Source organism: Marmota marmota, unplaced genomic scaffold (genome assembly GCF_001458135.2).
Source record: "Marmota marmota marmota unplaced genomic scaffold, marMar, whole genome shotgun sequence".
NCBI classification, from domain to species: Eukaryota; Metazoa; Chordata; class Mammalia; order Rodentia; family Sciuridae; genus Marmota; species Marmota marmota.
Genome location: NW_025999894.1, coordinates 4980076 through 4998970, shown reverse-complemented (window position 1 = coordinate 4998970; position 18895 = coordinate 4980076). Strand labels below are relative to the sequence as shown.

Here is an 18895-nt window from a genome sequence, read left to right as displayed (position 1 = left end):
ATGTGTTCACCAAGGAAGAGTATTTTTACGTGGCCCCAGAGGGAAATGGAGAGCGAGGTCCCGGCACCTGGGGAAAGTTCTCACAGAGAACTTGGTGAGCTATGTCCACATCCTGGTACGTTGTGGAAAGTGGAATTTGACAGTGACGGGAGAATATTTGGCAGAAGAGCGCTCTATGAGGAAAGCAGAATGGAAAGGTGTGGGGAATTCTTAGACTGGCTGTGTAAAGAATAAAGGAGCCTATTTAGGAGAGGAAAGTAGGGGTGTGTCCAAGTGGCCCTTAGATCCGGAGTTTGGTAAGACTAGAGAGAAGCCAGGTGCAATTCATCAAGACTGCAGGAGAATGATCCCAAAGGCACACCTGAGATACTGGAGGCTGTTGGGCCCATCACAGGGCCAGAGCACTGGGGCCTTGAGGGCAATAGGGTTTGGAGGGAGGGGCCTACGGGACATGAGGGCTTACTTCCCAGGGCTGCTTCCAACCACTGATCCCTACATTCTGGCGCAGCTCTCCTTGGTCACACCACCTGTGGCTTAGGTGGGCTCACGCACAGTTTAGGTCACTGCTCTGGAGGAGCAGACTGTGAACCTTGGCAGAGGTCCCATGGTGCTAATTCTGCAGGTATTTGGAGTGTGTGCTGTGGGCACATGACTACCTCCACCAAGATTCCCTTTCTTTCCATTTGCTCTTTATGTGCTACTGGAGATAGAACCCAGGGCCCACTACCACTCAGCAACACTCCCAGTCCTTTTTAAAAAAGTTTATTTTTGAAACAGACTTTCCCAGGCTGCACTTAATCTTGCAATCCTCCTGTCTCAGCCTCCTGAGTAGCTGGGATTACAGGCGTGCACCACTAGGACCCATTCCATTAAGATTTCAAAGAATGTTACAGATAGCCCTGGGACCCAGGTAGAGACTTGATTCAGTGCCACTGCAGAGAGCTCCTACAAAGAACATGCATTGTGGAATTGTGAGGGCAAGGCCTCCCCAAAGACCTCAGATCCAGAGCCACCAGCAGGCAATGCCATTCTGGCAGTCATAGGTAGTCCATCCACTCCAACCTGTGGGAGCTGCAGAATGGGCTGTACCCAGCAAAATTATCAGAGTAGGGTCCACTGGGGCTGTAGGGGCCCAACCTTCACTCTAGTATGTCAGGATGTGGGACACAGAGTCAAAGAAAATTATTCACAAGCTTTCAGATGTAATGCTGTTTGTCTGATTGGGCTTCGGACTAACTTTGGATCCATTATCCCTTTCTTTTTTTCCTACATCTCCATTTTGGAATGAAATGTGGGTCTGGTGCCTGAACCATCACTGTATTTAGGAAGGCTCTAACTTGTTTGATTTCATGAGCTAACTGCTGGAAAATACTGTTTTTAATAGCTGAAAAACTCAGGATGAATTGTACTTTGAGTCTTAGTCTGATTAAGATGAGATCATAGACTTCAGACTTTTGAGTTGGGGCTGGCATGAGTTGAATCTTTTCTGTCTCTTGGGATGGAGTTCATGCATTTTGTGTGTGAGAAGGACATGGATTTTTTGGGGGGTGGGGGGCAGGGGAAGAGTCAGAGTTGGAATGCTATGGCTTGACTGTGTCCCTTCCAAAATCCAGCTGGTACAAATGCGATGCTATTGGAAGGTAGAGCTGTTAAGAGGTAATTAAACCATGGGGACTCCTCCTGTATAAATGAGATTAAGGTCCTTAGAAAAGAGATTTCACACAGCATTGGAATCTCTTGCCCTTCTTCCTTCTACCATGTGAGGACATGGTGTTCCTCCTCTCTGGAGGATGCAGCCCTCACCCGATACCTTGATTATGGACTTACCAGCATCCAGAACTGTGAAAAGATAAATTCCAGTTCTTTATAAAATACCCAATGTCAGGTATTCTGTTATAGTAGGGATAAAATGGGTCAAGATGGCATTTAACCTCTCTGATCCTTAGTTTCTTGCTTTGTCAGATAAAGTAGATGCTATCTACTTTGCTTTTATTATGAAGTTTAATGAACATATTTCTGAGAAAACAAGCACAGAACCCAATTCATAACAATTTTCAGAAAGCAAGAGTGAATTTATCCTAAACATTTCAATAAAGTCAGTAGAGTGATAGGGTTTTTTTTTTTTTTTTCTTTTCCTCTTGAACTGTCTTGCTATTGAAACATACTGGTCATTGATGCCATTGAAGTGTCTTAAACAATTTTCTAGTGAACATAGCTGGTACCTAAAGTACATTATATTTTAGTGCTCAGTTTCCCACAAGCAACCAGGGGACACAGCTCGGCATGCAGAGAGGGCAGCCCTGCCATGGGCCGATGAGCCGGCACCGCGAGGCCGGGTGCCTGCTCTGTCTATGTCTCAGCGTCAGACCAGGAGAGAGGAAGTGCACAGCTCTCTGTGGTGTCTCTCAAGCTGGGGGCCAGCAGCTGGAGACCCATCCGTGGCAGATGATCAGCTGCTTTAGCAGCTAATTAGTGAGAGGGGTTACGCATGACATTTGCAAAGTTCCTAAGTGAGCAGTGCTTGGTGAGAAGCTGAATAACATCCTTACGCTATCTGTCACATCGTTTATGTTCACGTCTCTTGGCCTGGTCTCAGCACACTGCATAAATCTACAGCTGCAGAAACCAAACTCTCATATAAAACTGAAGGATTTATTTTGAGGTATTGAAAGCTTTATAGCTGAAAAAGTTAAAATTTGCCGAATCGGCATTTGGAGGACTCTCCTTTCTGCCTTACCCCTCTTGGCTCTCCAGCCCTATTCTCTGAATTCCTGTCTCCACAGGGAGACCAGGTTGCCAGGGGAAAACAGTGACATGGATGGAAATGGACAGACTTTACCTACTCTTTGCCTTTGTGGCTTCGTATTTCAACCTGAGTAGCCCTTGAAAGCTGTCGTCATGATACAGAGACACGTACACAAGAAACATAAAACAATCATGCAGTTCTGTTCTGGTGCCCGACTGCATCTTGGACTGCGGGAACCACCATCGGTTTTCAGTACATATTTTAGAGCACAGTGGTAAGTTTTCAGAGCTTACATCCTGCATCTTTACTGCTTTGGTGGGAATCAGTGGGAAGCTGGCTTAAGTGATTAGTTCTTGCATAAAATAAAAATCAGAGTTATCACTGCTGTGTTGGATCTAGTGCTCAGTGTTTCCTCCTCTGGATCCTGGGGCCTTTCCCTAGTGACCTCCTGGATTTCCAGCTTGTGGTCTGGTTCATTGGTTGTGTAAGCTAAGTAGGAGAGCTCTCCCAATCTTAGAATGCGTGTCCATGGACTGAGCCTCAAGGTTTAGAAAACAAAAGAATGAAATGCCTATGTGATATGCCACTGAGATACAGGAAAGCCGAGTGACGTATAGGAAAGCGAGTGGGTAGAAATCAGAAGTCTCCAGATCTGAGACGGGTTCATTGACTTGTTCTACCAGCATCATGGGGAAGAAATACTGGCCTCCATCATTTCATCCGTAAGGGGTAAAATGACAAGTCTGTAGATTAATAGTTACACATGCCTTACCTATCTTCCAGGGGTTTGGTGGGAAATGAGTGATGCGGTATGTATGGTCTTAGAAGCCATAAAGATCTCTAAAGATGTTGGGCGTGATGACTCAGAGACAGTCCTTCAGGTCAGCTCCTGATGCTCTTTTTGTCCTTGGTCCCCTCCCTCAAATCAGGAATCATCCCTTCTTTCTTTTGTCAAACCATGAGCTGTAAGAGTATCCTTGCAGAAAGGCTGTTGGAGCTCCTTTGGCCAGTACTATCTTTCTTATAGGTTTCTGCCACAATTATAGTACTTCTTGGGAGCCTATTTTCACAGAAATAATTCCAGAGGTGTTTGTGTTGGATTGGCCCTGACCCCAGAGTACAGTAGTAGCTGGTTCTGACAAATGGAAAAGACCTTTAATCTGCAAATGAAAGGTCTAAAACTGGTCCCTGGCTGCTCCCCCTACTCTGGTGGTCTCTTCTGGGAATGGGCCCACTTTTTAGTTGAAATGCAACATTTTGAGCTCCTCTACAGAATAAGCAATAGCTGAACTGTGCAGTTGCTAAGGAATTGGAGGATCGCTCCTACTGTTTTGAAGGCTCACGTGTCTGAATTCTGCAAGGGACTTGGTACTCTGTGAAATCTCCCTTATCCTGGGAGAAGAGAACCCCTTTCTACCTCTCTCTGCCCACTGCCAGTTTCAACAGCTGTAACCATTTCAATTTTAATTTTCTCCTTGCAGCCTAGTCTCTGCTTAATCCATTAAGACAACGTTGAATGTTCCCGGCTCATATATTTATAAAGGGGGAAAAAAGAAGGGAAAAGACTTTGAAAAATGGTATCTAAATTGTAGCCAAATGGACTCAGAACTCTCCTAGGTTAAATTGCAAAATAATTTTATTTCAAACATCACAAACACCCTCTCTAACTGAACTCAACAAATTGGACTGAGGGGTTTCGTGGCTCTCAGAAACATGATTCATTTCTGTTTTTTTCCCCCTCTCTGTTCTGTTCTCATCCCCCCAACCCGTCACACACACACACACACACACACACACACACTTTCTCTCCAGAAATGTTCTTTTGGTTGATTTTTAGTCACACTGCATTGTCTCCAGGGCTCCTTCCTGAAGCTTCCATGAATAATTTGTCTGTCTGTTGAGTGAACCATCTTGGGGACCAGCTCCAACTTCACTGTGCTGGGAGATGGAGGAGGGGAGGAGGAGGGACGGCTGCTTTAAATCAATCAGTTGACACTAATCTAATGTCTAATTAGCTCTGGGTGGGTGTGTGCTTTGATTATAGGAAGTGCCTCAGGCAGGGGCTGGCGTTTGAAGGGCTGCTCCGCGCCTATCAATCATCCTTTGACAAGATCTGGAAGGGAAAAAACCAGGAGAGGGGTATGTTTTTTTGTATCATCTGTTGATGATCTGTTTCCAGTGGACCAGACCAATGCTTTCCAACTCAAGCCTTTGCTTCTAGCAATGAGTGCCTGACCACAGGGCCAGGCAAACTCTCTGAAGTCAGCTAAAACTGTCCTTGTATCAAATAATTACTTCCTGTGTCCCAAAATACCGAACCCTCTCCAATAGCAGTTATATGTTTCCTTGTTCGTTTTCAATCTAAAATAAATGTGGAAGCTCTACTTTTCAATATTCAGCTAAACCCCTCCCCCCCAAAAAAAGACTATTCAATATTATGGAATTGCTCCTGAGAACAGTTTATGTTAAATGGTAGGTGTTGAACAGTGAGATAAAAGCTTTAAATAAAATGGGACTCATCAAAAATGACATGTGTATGATTATTTTCTGATTGTCTGTTTTTTTTTCTTTCTGTACTTAAATTTACTCTTTTGGGGGACAGGTGGTTTATAACTTTTCCTAGAACTATCCTTGGCAAATTTAAGCACCACCACCACTGTTTATTTCTAGAAGGGAGGTAGAAGGCTACTCTTGCTCATTTGCTTTTCTAAAATCTGCTTTTCCATAGCCTGGACCCAAAATTAAGGAATGATGTTTAGATCAGAATTAGTAAGGAAGTTGGGGTGTCCTCCAGTCTTTATAATGAAGAAGCACAAATGTAAATGAGAGGTTAATTTTCTTCTCGGGCTTATCGATCTTAAGATGGAAAGCGGTTTGTTGTGGTGTAAAATCGTGTGTGGGTTTGTTTTTTTTTTTTTAATATACTCGACTTGCTTTTCTCTGTCTTTATTTTTCTAATGATTACAAGATGTTCAATCTGTTGGACACAGGAAAGTGGGGTGATAGTAAAAGCCGCACTTAAAGAGGTTTTTGTGCAAAGCCAGGTATAAGATATGATCTGAGGCTGTGCAGAGGACCTATGAGACCGAACTTCTGGCCATTCTCCTCACCAGCTGTGTGACCTCAGGCAAGGTACTTAACCTTAGTGAGCCTCACCTGGAAAACAGAAACCATGACAGTGCCTACTTTGCAGGGTGATTATGAAAATCAAATAATATGATGCATGTAAAGTGTTTAGCACATGGAAAGCACTCAATAAAATGCTCATTGTTGCTGCTGGTGTAAATAAGTGAGTAATTCCCCAACAGCCCTGGCTGAGTTTAACAATCCACAGAAGTCGAGTCTCTGATTGGAGGCAGAGACTGAAATAGGAGGGATACTTACTTATTTCTTGTACGAGGACCAAGCATGGGTGCTTGCACCAGCCCTTCCAACACAAGCCTAGTGAGCTCATTGGGCATCATGGTATTGGGTAGAAAATGAAACATTTAAGGTCACTGACCCATTACGAGTTAAGGTGTTTCTTTGGAATTTTCAGAAAACTAAACTTTTTTTTTTTAATGTGAAAAAAAAAATCTCTTTTGACAACTGTGGAAGGAAATTTACATTGGAATGATCAATGATGTACTCTGATCACCAATATCATCAAGAAAATGCTTGCCTTTCTTTATGCAAGACAGAAAAAAAGAAAACAAAGATGTATGTATTGCACAACACTCTAGCTCTCTTTTGGACCCTAATTGAATGCTTTCATGTTTTGTCAAAAAATTTTGATAAATGTGAAACGTAAATTACCAAACTGTATAATGTTCTTTTAAATTGTTTCATTCATTCTTCTTCTTCTTGTTTTTTTTTTTTTCTTGTACTGAGAATTGAACCCAGGGGTGCTTAACCACTGAGCCACATCCTCAGCCCTTTTAAAATAGTTTATTTAGAGACAGGTTCTGGTTGAGTTGCTAAGTGCCTCGATAAGTTGCTGAGGCTGGCTTTGAACTCGCAACCGTCTTGCTTCAGCCTCCCCAAGCCACTGGGATTATAGGTGTGTGTCACCATGCCTGGCTCGTTTCATTCTTATTCATGAGATTCCTTTCAGAGGTTTTGGCATTAGTAAGAAAGCATATTCCTTTTAGTATAAATTATTCATATGAACTTTTTTTTTCAAATGCTGAAAAAATAAGAATATCACGAAAGCCATCAATCCTGATTTCTTCCCTCAAAGCAAGGTGTTTCGTCAGCCATCAGTGATAAGCTCAGTGAGGAAGTTATCAGAAGCGTGAACTTCTAGCTTTGTGTATTCAGTTTCCTCACCCCAAACCTGTCCAGGTCCCTCACTCAGAACACATTTTGAAAAGAACAGTTAGAGATAGTAAAAATTAACTGGAATTTGAGAGAGATCCTACTTCATTACTTTCAATGACTTAATGGCAATTTAAAGGAGAATAGTAGGTGACTGTGGATAAGAGATCATGCCCTCTCTACTTTAAATACTACAAGAACAGATATAATCATGCCTAATTATCATATTATGTGATGACTATTTTAAGATCTGGGTGCAAGGGTTTTTTTATTTAATAATATTTCATTGATTTAGTATATCTCTTTATGATTTTTTTTTTCGAGCTAATGAAAATGAAATAAAGAAGTGAGTAGTCAAATAGATCCTCAGGCCAATCTGGGTTACATGTACATGAAAATCTGAATTGGCTCTCTCAGGAGAGTGTTGTTCTGCTTTCGGTCTTATCTTTACAAGTAATCGAAATCCCCCAATCTACTCATAAATAGCAGAGAGGAAAAGAACAGCCCCAGCCTTCCAAACGCTCACATCACCTTTTGTTTTGATAAACTCTGATAGAAAAATCCCAGCTAAAATTCAGACAACAATCCAAGAAGCAGGATAGAGGAAGCAAGATTATATTGCTTTCCTCTGGTCAGGTGCATAAGAGGCATTGAACGTGATAAATAGTTCTGCTACTGTGGGAATAGGGTCTGAAGCTGCGGTGGGAGGGATTTTGTCTAGACTGTAGCAAACGCTCTGTAGCCATAGAGTTAAGTGTCATGGGGAAGCAGGGCTGCCCAACTTCCTGCTGTGGGGATTTTATAATAAGAGCCAGGCCGGTGTCATTTCACACAAGACCTGCCCGGAGGTAGGGGAATGGATAAAATGACCTTTCCTGCCTCCTCCAAGGGCTATAACTGGTCCTTAATGAAAACCTGGTACCAAGAGCTAGTTTGGTATGGAACAATGCTTTTAAGGCCAAAGTTTAATTTCATAACAGAAATCGGATACTGTAGATAGACGGATTGCACTCTTCAGAGATGGATAGAATGACTTGGTCTTTGGAGCTCATCCCAAGGGGCACTTTAAGGAATATTCTCTGGGAACAGCATCCTGTGCTGGCAAAGGCATTACTTGATGATTTAATGGATCCGTTCCATTTCCAGGTCTTATGATGTATTATTACTACGAGTGAATGGCTAGCGTCTAACATTTTAGTATGCTCTCCGAAGCAGACACCAACCAAGAGTCCGCCTGTCACACTTAAAAATGGGGTTTTACTTCATTTTTGCACAGTTACTTAAGAGGGTCGCTGCTCTACTTCTGTCCCCCTCTCCTTTGGCTTGAGTGTGTTCTTTTCACTGTTGTCATTCGCATCTCAATATAGAGTTATTCAGTCTCAGTCTACATTCCAAGAAAGTTGCCGTGAAAGTTCATTGGTATTATAGCCTATTCTCTTGGAAGCTAAAAGTCCCTAATGCCTTTGATCTTGACTCTATTTATTTTCACAAAAGCAACAGATATGGTCCGCTTGGGGATACCAAATATGAGTAGTTTTGTTTCAGGTTGTATTTGTACACTCTTTGCGTGTGTGTTTGAGTCACACCAGTGATGCTCAAAAGCTATTGAAATAAATGGCTACGTTGCTGCCTTTACTGATTCCTACAGCCTGCAGCTCTTAAGAGCTAGAGTTGCTACACTTGCTATTCCAAGAGGCCACTGGGCAGGATTTGCAAGGGAAAGAGGTACGGGGAAGCTCTCTGGCCTCCTTTTTTGTTGTGTATGTTCCTGTTGAATGCCGGCTACTCTGACTTCTTTTCTGTTGCTACTGAAATAGAATAAGGTGGCACACAATGGGAATGGTGGGAAGGGAGGGGCCCCGGGCAGCTGCCAGCAACAGGTGCAGGCAACATGGCCACCACTTTCCCACACGTATCAGCCAGTCTCAAGTGGCCTTGCACATTCTGCAAATGAAATAGCTGTGTGGATCAGGTGTCTGCTGGTTAGAACTTGGAAGCAAAAGAGCAACAGTAACAAGGGGATGGGTGTGTGGGGTGAGGCAGGGTGGGGTGCATTAGGAGGGTTAGTTCGTATTCCTGCATCTTTGTTATTCCCCTATTGAGGGCTTGGATGTGAAATCCTATCTGTGTTATTCTGCTTCCAATAATTGTGCTCCACTGAGATTCCGAGATGGTATCTGGGTGATGAACACAGAGAAACTCTCCATTGTTCCTCCTTCCATTTGTGATCAGAAGCTGCTGCTAAGTGTCCTCAGGTGGGACTGGAACGTTCCCAGGGAAGCAGATGCTACAAGACCTGGAAGGGGGCTCCCACTGCAGTCTCTCCTGTGCCGACACCTCTGCCCTCTGCCTCATAGATCATTCATATATAATGAACTGATAGTACCTGTCATATCCTTAAACCTGACCCGAAATTGTGATACTCACTTGGGGCAATTTAGGATCAGACAAGTAGAGGACATGTTTGTGGTTAAGGAATTATTTTCAGGGGTCTGTCAAAGTATTTCCATATGAGGCTAATACCATTTTTTTGTAAGGAGCACATGTAAGAGACACAATAAATATTATTTTGTTCCTTTGGTACATTTAAAAAAAAGAAAAAAAGATTCTGATTGTGAAAAGAGAGCATTAACAGGGAGATTTTTTCCCCCAAGAGCAATTAAATTATACTCTTATTAAACAAGAGTATCATTTTTGGGGGGTGGGATGGTATCATTTTGGAGGTCTTTGTTCAGACTTGAGGATTGTGTTTTAATTCATTAAGGGATTTATTTTAATTCATTTTCACTTACTGCAGGTTGGGAAGAGGGCATGTATTCTGGAGATTCTCCAAATTTACCCATTTGATTCCTACAACCTACCTCTTATTTAAGCCACATCAAACTTTATGTGTAAACTGTATGTCAAGAGCGTTTGTAATGTCAGTGTCATTGTATCTGCTACTGTGCCTGTGGAGCTCCTGTTTCTTCATTCCTGTTTGGAGGATTCTTCAGCTTCCAAGACTGGGACCCAATGTGTCCTGGTGTCAAGCCTGCTCCAAGCCCTTCAGGCATAGTGCCTGTGTCCTGCTGCTCTCTGTGCCCATGCAGTTCATGAATGCATGGTAATTATTTGTGAATATGGCTGTCTCCTCTCTGGGTGATGAGTGTCTGGAGCAGGGGACTTCTTGGCTTCTTTAATTCTCTCACTGTCTGATGTGGTGCCCCATAAATACTGATTGATGATTGCAGGGATGAATGGGGCTTTCAGAAGTTAGGATGAGCCTGACTGAAAGATGGGATTCTCAGTCCCCTTTAATGATTTGACACGCATGAGCACTGGAGTTCAGGAGGCCATTTTCAGATAGTCCTTTCTTAGTAATAAGCATTTTAGGTGAAAAAATACATTTGATTTCAGCTTTATGGTCAGGCTTCTTTATGTACATTCAGTTGCATGTAACTGGTGACAATGACAAAAATAGCAATATTAATAGCTTACCAGGGAGCATCCCACATGTGCCAGACATTCTGGTAAGCAGCCTTTCATGGGTAATATTATTTCCTGCTCACAAGAACACTGTGAGGTATGTACCATTATGCCACCTTGCAGAAAGAGTGATTAAGGGACTTAGAGTCCCAGGATCAGTAGGTAGTGGAGTCAGGACCTGAACTCGTGGAGGCTGATTCCAGAATGTTCAGTAGGAATGTCAGAGTCAAATAAGGGCCCCGAGAAACAGGTGGGGCTCCTCTAACTGCCCTAAGCAGGTGCAAGGCTTCAATTCGGCTTGTGATTTCTTGCCCTGGTAGAATTCCCAAGGTATCGAGCACTTCCTGTTTTCATATTATCTATAAATGCCCGTCAGTCTTCCAGAGTTCATAAAGATTGAGTCTCTCATCTGATGGAAGCCAGTCAGCTGGGATTCTGGTTGTGTCTTTAGACTCAGAAGAAACTTGTGGGATTAAGTGGTTTTCTGGAAAATGTTGGTCAAAAGCCACATCCACCCCAAATTGCTGTATGAATGAAACGTGGCTTTTCTTTGTGTTCTGAATAATTCTAATGGTGGCCTTGAGCTTCTATTTCCCTGTATTGGTGTGGAGTCCACCAAAACAGCTTCGTTAAAAACAATGAAAAGGATGAAAAAAAAATACGCACTTTGGCTGTGTGTGGTGGCGCACGTCTGTAATCTCAGGGGCTTGGGAAGCTGAGGCAAGAGGATTGTGAGTTCAAAGCCAGCCTCAGCAACAGCAAGGGGCTAAACAACTCAGTGAGACCCTGTCTCTAAAATAAATAAACAGTACAAAAATAGGGCTGGGGATGTGGCTCAGTGGTTGAGTGCCCCTGAGTTCAATTCCTCGTACCAAAAATAAATAAATAAATATTAAAAAAATACTCCTTGTTATTTGTTTGCCATTTGGAAAGACTCTTAGGACCCATGAACAATAACAAAAAATGTTAGTTTTAAGATTGACTAGCTTTAAAAATGTTATCCAGAGCTTATTCCGGGGGTGGGGTGGGGGGGTCTCTATCTTATATCTGGTTATTTTTAGGTTTTGTATTTGCATATTTTAAGTATTGCATTTTCAATTCTCAATAGACAATACTCAGTTAGATTCTTCAAAATAACTTCAAGTTGTATCCGATGCTCAAATGTGCCAAATGCTAACAAGGAGCAGAAATATGATTGCTTTTAAACCAGTAATATATTTTTGCAGTTGAATTTTGTTAAAGATTTATAGTAATGTTAAATATAAAGGTAAATTTCCTTCCTTTAAACATCAGAACTCATTATAAGATGAAAAACAGTGACACATGTCTAGGTGTGTATGACAATTATTATCATGCCAAGTTTTTCTGTGATACAGTTCATGTGAATTATGACAATATTTTGCCCTATTGTTTTTATTTATCAGCTTTCTTTACAGATGACAGTGAATGAAATAAGAAATACCAAGTTGCCCTAGAATATTTATTCTCAAGGAATTCTCTCTCTCTCTCTCTCTCTCTCTCTCATTGGGGATTGAATCCAGGATCTCTTAACCACTAAGCCACATCCCCAGCCCTTTTATTTGTATTTCATTTAGAGATATGGTCTCACTAAGTTGCTTAGGGCCTCAATAACTTGCTGAGGCTAGGTTTCAAGTTGCAATCCTCCTTCCTCAGCCTCCTGAGCCGCTGGGATTACAGGTGTATGCCACTGCACCTGGTCAGGTAATTCTCTTTTTAACCATATCACTCAACCTGGATATAGAAAAGCTCTTAATAATGAGGAAGGTCTTGAACACAATGGATGGAGAATAATTATACCATCACCAAGAAACAATTGTATGTAAATGCATTCTCAACCCTTTCACTTGCTGGGAGACAAGTACTTATGAAGATTTTGTAGATATAAGCATCCTTATCTGACGTAGGTAGAGATTAGTCCCTGCCTAATCTTCCAAAAGAACTTGCAGATGCCACTCTATACTGGATAACTTAGGCTTATCCTTGGCTATTTAGAATAGTCAAGGTATTTCTTAAAAATATATCATAAGACTCGAGTGAGTTACGGGAATCTGACTTTACATATGCATGTTGATATTTGAATCCACTTAAAATGATAGACCTACAGAACTTAATATTAGAAGATACTTCAGAGAGGTTTTCTTAGTCCCTTTGAGTTGCTATCATAAAATACCATGAACCAGACACTGTATACTAACAACATTTATTTCTCACAGTTCTGGGAAATCCAAGACCAAGAAATAGCAGATCTGATGTCTGATGGGAGAGGGCCATCTTCCTGGTTTGCAGATGTCATCTTCTCATTGTGTCGTGCTGAAGAGGAGAGAGGGAAAGAGAGATCCCCTGTATCCCCTATCTTCCCTCTTTATAAAGGCATTGATGGCATTTATGAGGATTCCACCATCATTACCTAACACCTCCCAATGGCTTCACCTCCAACTACAAGGATATTTGAGTTTTAAGTTTTAGCAAATGGATTTTGGAGGAGAACATATTGAGCCCATAAGACTGACCATCTCCCCGCTGGTCTATCCCTGCGTATACATGAACAAATTCACCCGAAAACAGCCAAACCTGCCCAGCTGACCTAGATCTAGGTCCTTAAATAATAATAAATAGTTATTGTTTGAAGCCACTGAGTTTGGGGGTGATTAATCAGCTTGCACAATTGAAGCAACAGATTAGTGATATTCCAGAGTTGACAATAAGACCGACTCGATGGCAAGAGTCAGACATTCCCCAAACCACATATAATAACCAATTTTATTTAGAAGCAGTCAAAGCAGTTCTTGGTTTTAGTAATCTGGTTCAATGCTCCATTGATTTGGATGTACATGTAATTATCCTTTTCTATAATTTCTACAGAAGATTAATTGAAATTGGGCTTGGAAATTATTAAGTCAAACCCATTCACTTTATAGGAAAGGTGTCCTAGCCAGCTGAAGTAACTTCTGAGTCTATAGCTGCTCTGTTGGATATTAATAAAGACTAGAGCTGAACAGTTTTGCTGCTTCCATTGGAAGTCTTGATTCAGCTCTTAGTGATATATCCTAAAAAAGAAAAAAAAATGCGACGCTTGTAATATTTTATGCACAGGTTATAACCAGTGCCACCATATTAAAAAAGAAAATCAGCCAGGCACAGTGGCACACACCTTGAGTCCCAGTGCCTCAGAAGGCTGAGGCAAGAGGATTGCAAGTTCAAGGCCAGCCTCAGCAACTTAGCGAGGCCCTAAGTAACTTAGCAAGACTATCTCTCTCAATAAGACATAAAAAGTACTGGAAATGTGGCTCAGGGGAAAGCACCCCTTGGTTCAATCCGTAAGACCAAAAATATTTTAAAAATTCAGTGGTGTCTATACCTTTGACCGCATTCAACTACCACCTACAGCAAATATATCTGCAGTCTTGATGTGGAGACTTAGCAAACTGCCATCAACAAGGTGCATCTACTTGCATGTGAGCTTGGGAGTAAATGGAGACCATTGAATAAATGCGGATTCATGATTTGGATGGTGAAGCAAAGTTTTTTCCTTTTAGATCAAGGTCCTATTTGCCTTGCCACTCAAACGTCTTACCTTGTGACATCCTTTGTCATTCTGCAATTTCTTGCATCATTCAAAGACTGCAAATGTGTGTTACAGTCTCGAGTGCACCATGAAACACAGCTCTGAGCTGTTTCCTATGGGGAGTAAACTGTCATTTTTCACCACATTAAATTTTATAAGTTTCAAGCGAATGGAAAATGGATTTTATTATTTTCTCCCCCCCCCTTTTTTTTGCCATGAATGTTTTATGGCTGCAAAAACAGAATTTGTGGTTTCAACTGTTCAAGTTTGATGCAGAAAGCTATGGAACCTCTTATGTAACCTGATGGCCTGAATAATTATCAAAATATTTTGCTTTCCACCCTTTCTAAGCTTTAGCAGCAGCAAAAAAAATAGTGTATGCAACCTTTTGACCACAAAATCATAATAATGAGAAAGGCCCTTTTACAAGGTCTGCTCTACACCTACACCAAGGATGCTATAACTGGGGGAGGCTGGAGCTCAGGGGGCCAGGCCAGTGTTCCAGAACTTATCAGGGAGTGCCTTTTACAAAGAAGGAACAGAGTCTATAAGCAGGAAAGCCAGGGTTGAGTAGAGGGGGAAATGGAATGCAGACTACTTAGAGGCTCAGGACCACAGGGTTCTTTGTCCCTTTTGAAAGCAGAAGTCATATTATATTGATCTAAAAAAATTACAGGATGAGAAAATTGTGTGTGTGTGTGTGTGTGTGATTCTTTGATTTGCACACGACATTATTTCTCAATGGCTACTGAGAATAGGATGTCCTCTTAGATTTTTCCACAATGGCATTACCCCAGACATGTGAGACTCAATTTATGAAATCTGGGTCCTGGGCAAATGCTAGCAAGCCAGATTCTTAAAATGAATTCTATAATCTATTCATCTATTTTATATAAAACACAATATATTGAACTAAAAATGTAGCTATACATTTGTGATTTTTTTTAACTTCAGAAATTATTAAGATCTACTTACTCCCGGTTTTAAACTACCTATAGTTGTCAATTTATGTTCTTTAGGTTTCTTAAATAGGGCATTTCTTCATGAGGTTCAAGATCCATGTACATCAACATGTATGTAAACTATAAAAAGCTCTGCTGTAATGTAAATATCTCCAGTTGTATCCCACCTCCCAATAATAAAAGAGTCATTATCTATTTATTAAATTTCAATGTGAATGTTTTTTTCTCTTGGTCACATTCAGATATTCATAAATGCCTCTGTTATCATGGTATTCTCCTTAGGATAACAAAAAGAATCTAGCATATTTTACTTGTACCCAGAAAACACTTTGCCATTAAATCCAATTTCCAACCACATTAACTAATACATCTCATTCTGAGAAATGTAAAACAACATTTGTAAATGCTCATATACATTTATTAGTAGACTACCAGGTCTCTGAGGATAGGGACATTTTCTATCCTGTTCTGTGACTCTAACAGGGGTCTGCTACTGCTATGCTACCAAGATGGCATGCAGTGGAAATTCAATAGATGTTTAATGAATTATTGAACTAACCCAATGAGGCTTATTGCTAATAAGTAGTAAATAATAGCTCTTTTTTTTTCTGATTCAGATACTGAGAGGAAATAACAAAGTACCTACCTTTAAATCTGTCATATATCAAAGGGGTTTTGGGTTCCAGTAGTATTAAAGGAACCAAATCAAAGATCTTATTGCAAATTATCCGAATTCTTGATGTTTATTTCCTGATAGAGCATGCACCTACTTCATGAAGTGAATTTTGCACAGATTGTGTCAGGAAATAGCTATATAGGATTTAGAACACTGTACTAGTTTGCAAATTATTATAGGAGCCTTAAACCTACTAATGGAGGATTTTAATGGCTATATTAAACAGACCTTGCATAGAATTGCAAATTAGTTAATTTATAAGATGTTCAACTTGAATAGGTTGGCTAATATCTCCAGGCTTCCAATTTTCCACCTACGAAGTGGCAAGGGGGTAACTAACCTCTTTGGAATTTCTAAACATACGGAGTGAAAGTGTTCATAGAGCAGATTGAGTTTCAATTGTAGGCTCTGGATTCAGCCAATCTGGGTTTATATTCTAATTTACTTAACACATGAGCAAGCTGGGTAAACATAGATAAGTTAAGTAACTTCTCAGTGCCTCAGTTAATCAGCAGATGCTATGTAGCTTTTCTGAAACATGGTACATGTATATACAAATTTTCATGCAGCTATTAGCATTTTTTTCTTTTAATAAACTATTTTAACACCTCTATTAAGACACTCAGAAGAGGCATTACATTGAAAGAAAAATACTGTTTGTTTTGTCTTTTATTTCCAATGAGTTGCTTTGTCTACTTAGAAAATTATTCCAAAGGAGGGGACTAGCCTGCTTTCTTTTTACTTTGCCCAAGGAAAAGGGCTTTAGCCACCAGTCATGCAGCTGTAGGGCCAGGGCAACTTCTAGGAGGGAATCCTACTGCTCTGGAAGAGTCCTCTTCTTTTTATTGGGTTAATCCCACGCTCATCAAATGTAAATTCTAGCCATTAGCTGTCCATGCTCCTTTGTTAGAAAGTCTTGTATTCAGCACAAACTGAGTTTGAGGGCTGATGGAGTTTCCTTTTCAAATCAACTCTTTTGGAAACCCTTCCTAATGGAACTTTGTTCCTAGGACCAGGGAACAATGCACACAGATAAGCTACCAGCTGGAGTGGAAGAGATGGCCAAGCTGAAAGGCATATCTCATTCTGGAGAAAATTAACCTCCCAATTTTGCCCAGTAATTGATTCCATCTGACTGAGGAGTTTCAGTCTCGATTGTGACTGTCATTTGGATGGCTGGGAAGGGAAAGCCTATAATTACAGCCATGCCAGCCTGTTATCAGAGCCCAGGGAGGGCCTTCCTCTCCTCCGACCCTGGGTGATCACAGGTGAGGCTCACAGGGGAGGGAGGAAGGAGAGAGGCGAAAGTAGGCTGGCGGATCTTCCTCCATGGGAAAAGAGGCCCTGGGGCCACCTGGACCATGAAGAGAAGGTCAGAGGTCACTGGAGGTCCTCTTGAGTTTTCACGATATGAACACCAACAGGCCAGGGCTTCCTGCTTGCTGCAGATTTTTCTCTCCAGGGAGAGACTTTGCCTGGATATAGCTAATAAAGCCCAGGGACTGTCATTATTAACAGAGTAGGATTCTCTGCCATCCAAAGCTGTGTAAATAACGGTGTTCTATCCAGCTAGGACCTGGGAATGCACGGAGTGAGCACTAACTTTTGCAGAACACTTTCAATTAGATCAATCCAAACTTGGACTTGTTCTCACCTTCATGTGAACAAAGCAGATGCTTTTGAAACTTGCAAGTATGGTTTTACTGTCATGATTTGACTGAATGCAATAGCCTGGCTTTCTTGTCACTATAAATAAGGGCTTCCTTGAAGATTGAAGTAAGGCTAGGATCCCGTTTGAACAGTGTATCTGGTGGGATGAAGCAGCACCTTTTTTTTCTAATATAGCCTGATACCTCTTGGTAATGCAACCAGGGTCTTGGAGTGGAAGTTGCAATGGAAAGATTCCAGTTCAAGAACACAGAAAGCCTGTGCACTTTTTTTTTTTTTTTATATCCACCTGTCTGTTCAGGGAATTTCTTTAAAAATGCATCAACACTATTTTTGTACATCTTCAAGTGATCCCAGATAAAAGACGAACAGCAATACAACTATTAGGCTACAAGAAATAGAACATGTGAAGCTTCACCCACTATTGTGAAGAAATTGACTACCTTGGCAGAGAAGAGCCACTGGCTCAACAGCTAAACCCTTTTTGATACTGTTTATTTAATTGCAAATACAGATAAAGAGATATCATTATCATTAATAATAATATCTGCAGCTCATATTTGTACAATACTGTGCAGTTCATAAAATAGAGCACTGGCATCATTTAAAGATAGTTATTGATTTGAAATTGGAGTATGGTCATGCAATTAAATTAAAATTTACTTCTTAATTACCTGCCGTAGTGACAAGGATATCTTTGGGGAACCAAAGTTTTCACAAATGACAAAGTTTTAAGAAGGTACAAATTTAAAATTTGAGTATAATAACACATACAAAAAAAATATGTGATAAAATAAATGTTGTTGAAGGTCAATTTCATGGAGGAAAGAGAACTGAACTTAAGTTTTATCTTAAGGGGATCTCAACCATTGGCTGGTCTTGTCACTATCCATGATACAAAGGATGATCCTCCACCTAAATACATATTATTGCTTTTTATCATATATTCTTACTGTGGTCTTTAGTGTATAATAGATGAACCTATGTGAAGAATATAGTGAAATAATTTGATCAATGTTTTCAGGTTGCACTTCACAAAGGAATTCTTAGGATGTTCCCTACCATCTCTTTTGGAGAGGGCAAGACTCACATTAAGGTTTCTCTGATATGTGGATGCTAATCCACAGTAAGGGAGGGTGGGGAGGGAAGAATAGAAGTTCATTGGAATAGGGAGGAGAGGGGAACTGGAAGGATAGTAGAATTAATCGGACCCAACTTTCCTCTCCTTGTGTTTGAATCCATGACCAGGGTAACTCTGCATCATATGCCACTATAAGAATAGAATCCTAAATAGAATAAGTTATAGTGCACCTATGTATAATATGTCAAAATACAATCTACTGTCTTGTATATCCAAAATGAACAAATAAATTTTTTTTAAAAAGAACAATTATCTATCTATAAAAATGAGATAATAAAGCAGGCTTTCACCTTCTTTCATTACAGAAACAAATAAATAAAAATGTTGTTATTCATTTTATATTTCAGAATCATAA

The 18895-nt window shown here is 40.7% G+C and overlaps 2 long non-coding RNA genes across 2 annotated transcripts in view; both read left to right on the top strand.

Moving 5' to 3' along the window:
* The first annotated feature begins 2938 nt into the window (after window positions 1–2938).
* LOC107157204 overlaps window positions 2939–18895 on the top strand; it is a 68011-nt gene continuing 52054 nt past the window's right edge. Inside the window, exon 1 of the long non-coding RNA XR_007344461.1 lies at window positions 2939–3020. This is a non-coding gene — a long non-coding RNA (uncharacterized LOC107157204). The remainder of the gene's footprint in view (window positions 3021–18895) is intronic.
* Window positions 3906–13156, top strand: LOC125613882. The gene is made up of 2 exons (XR_007344463.1): window positions 3906–4885; window positions 12742–13156. It is a non-coding gene; the product is annotated as an uncharacterized LOC125613882 (long non-coding RNA).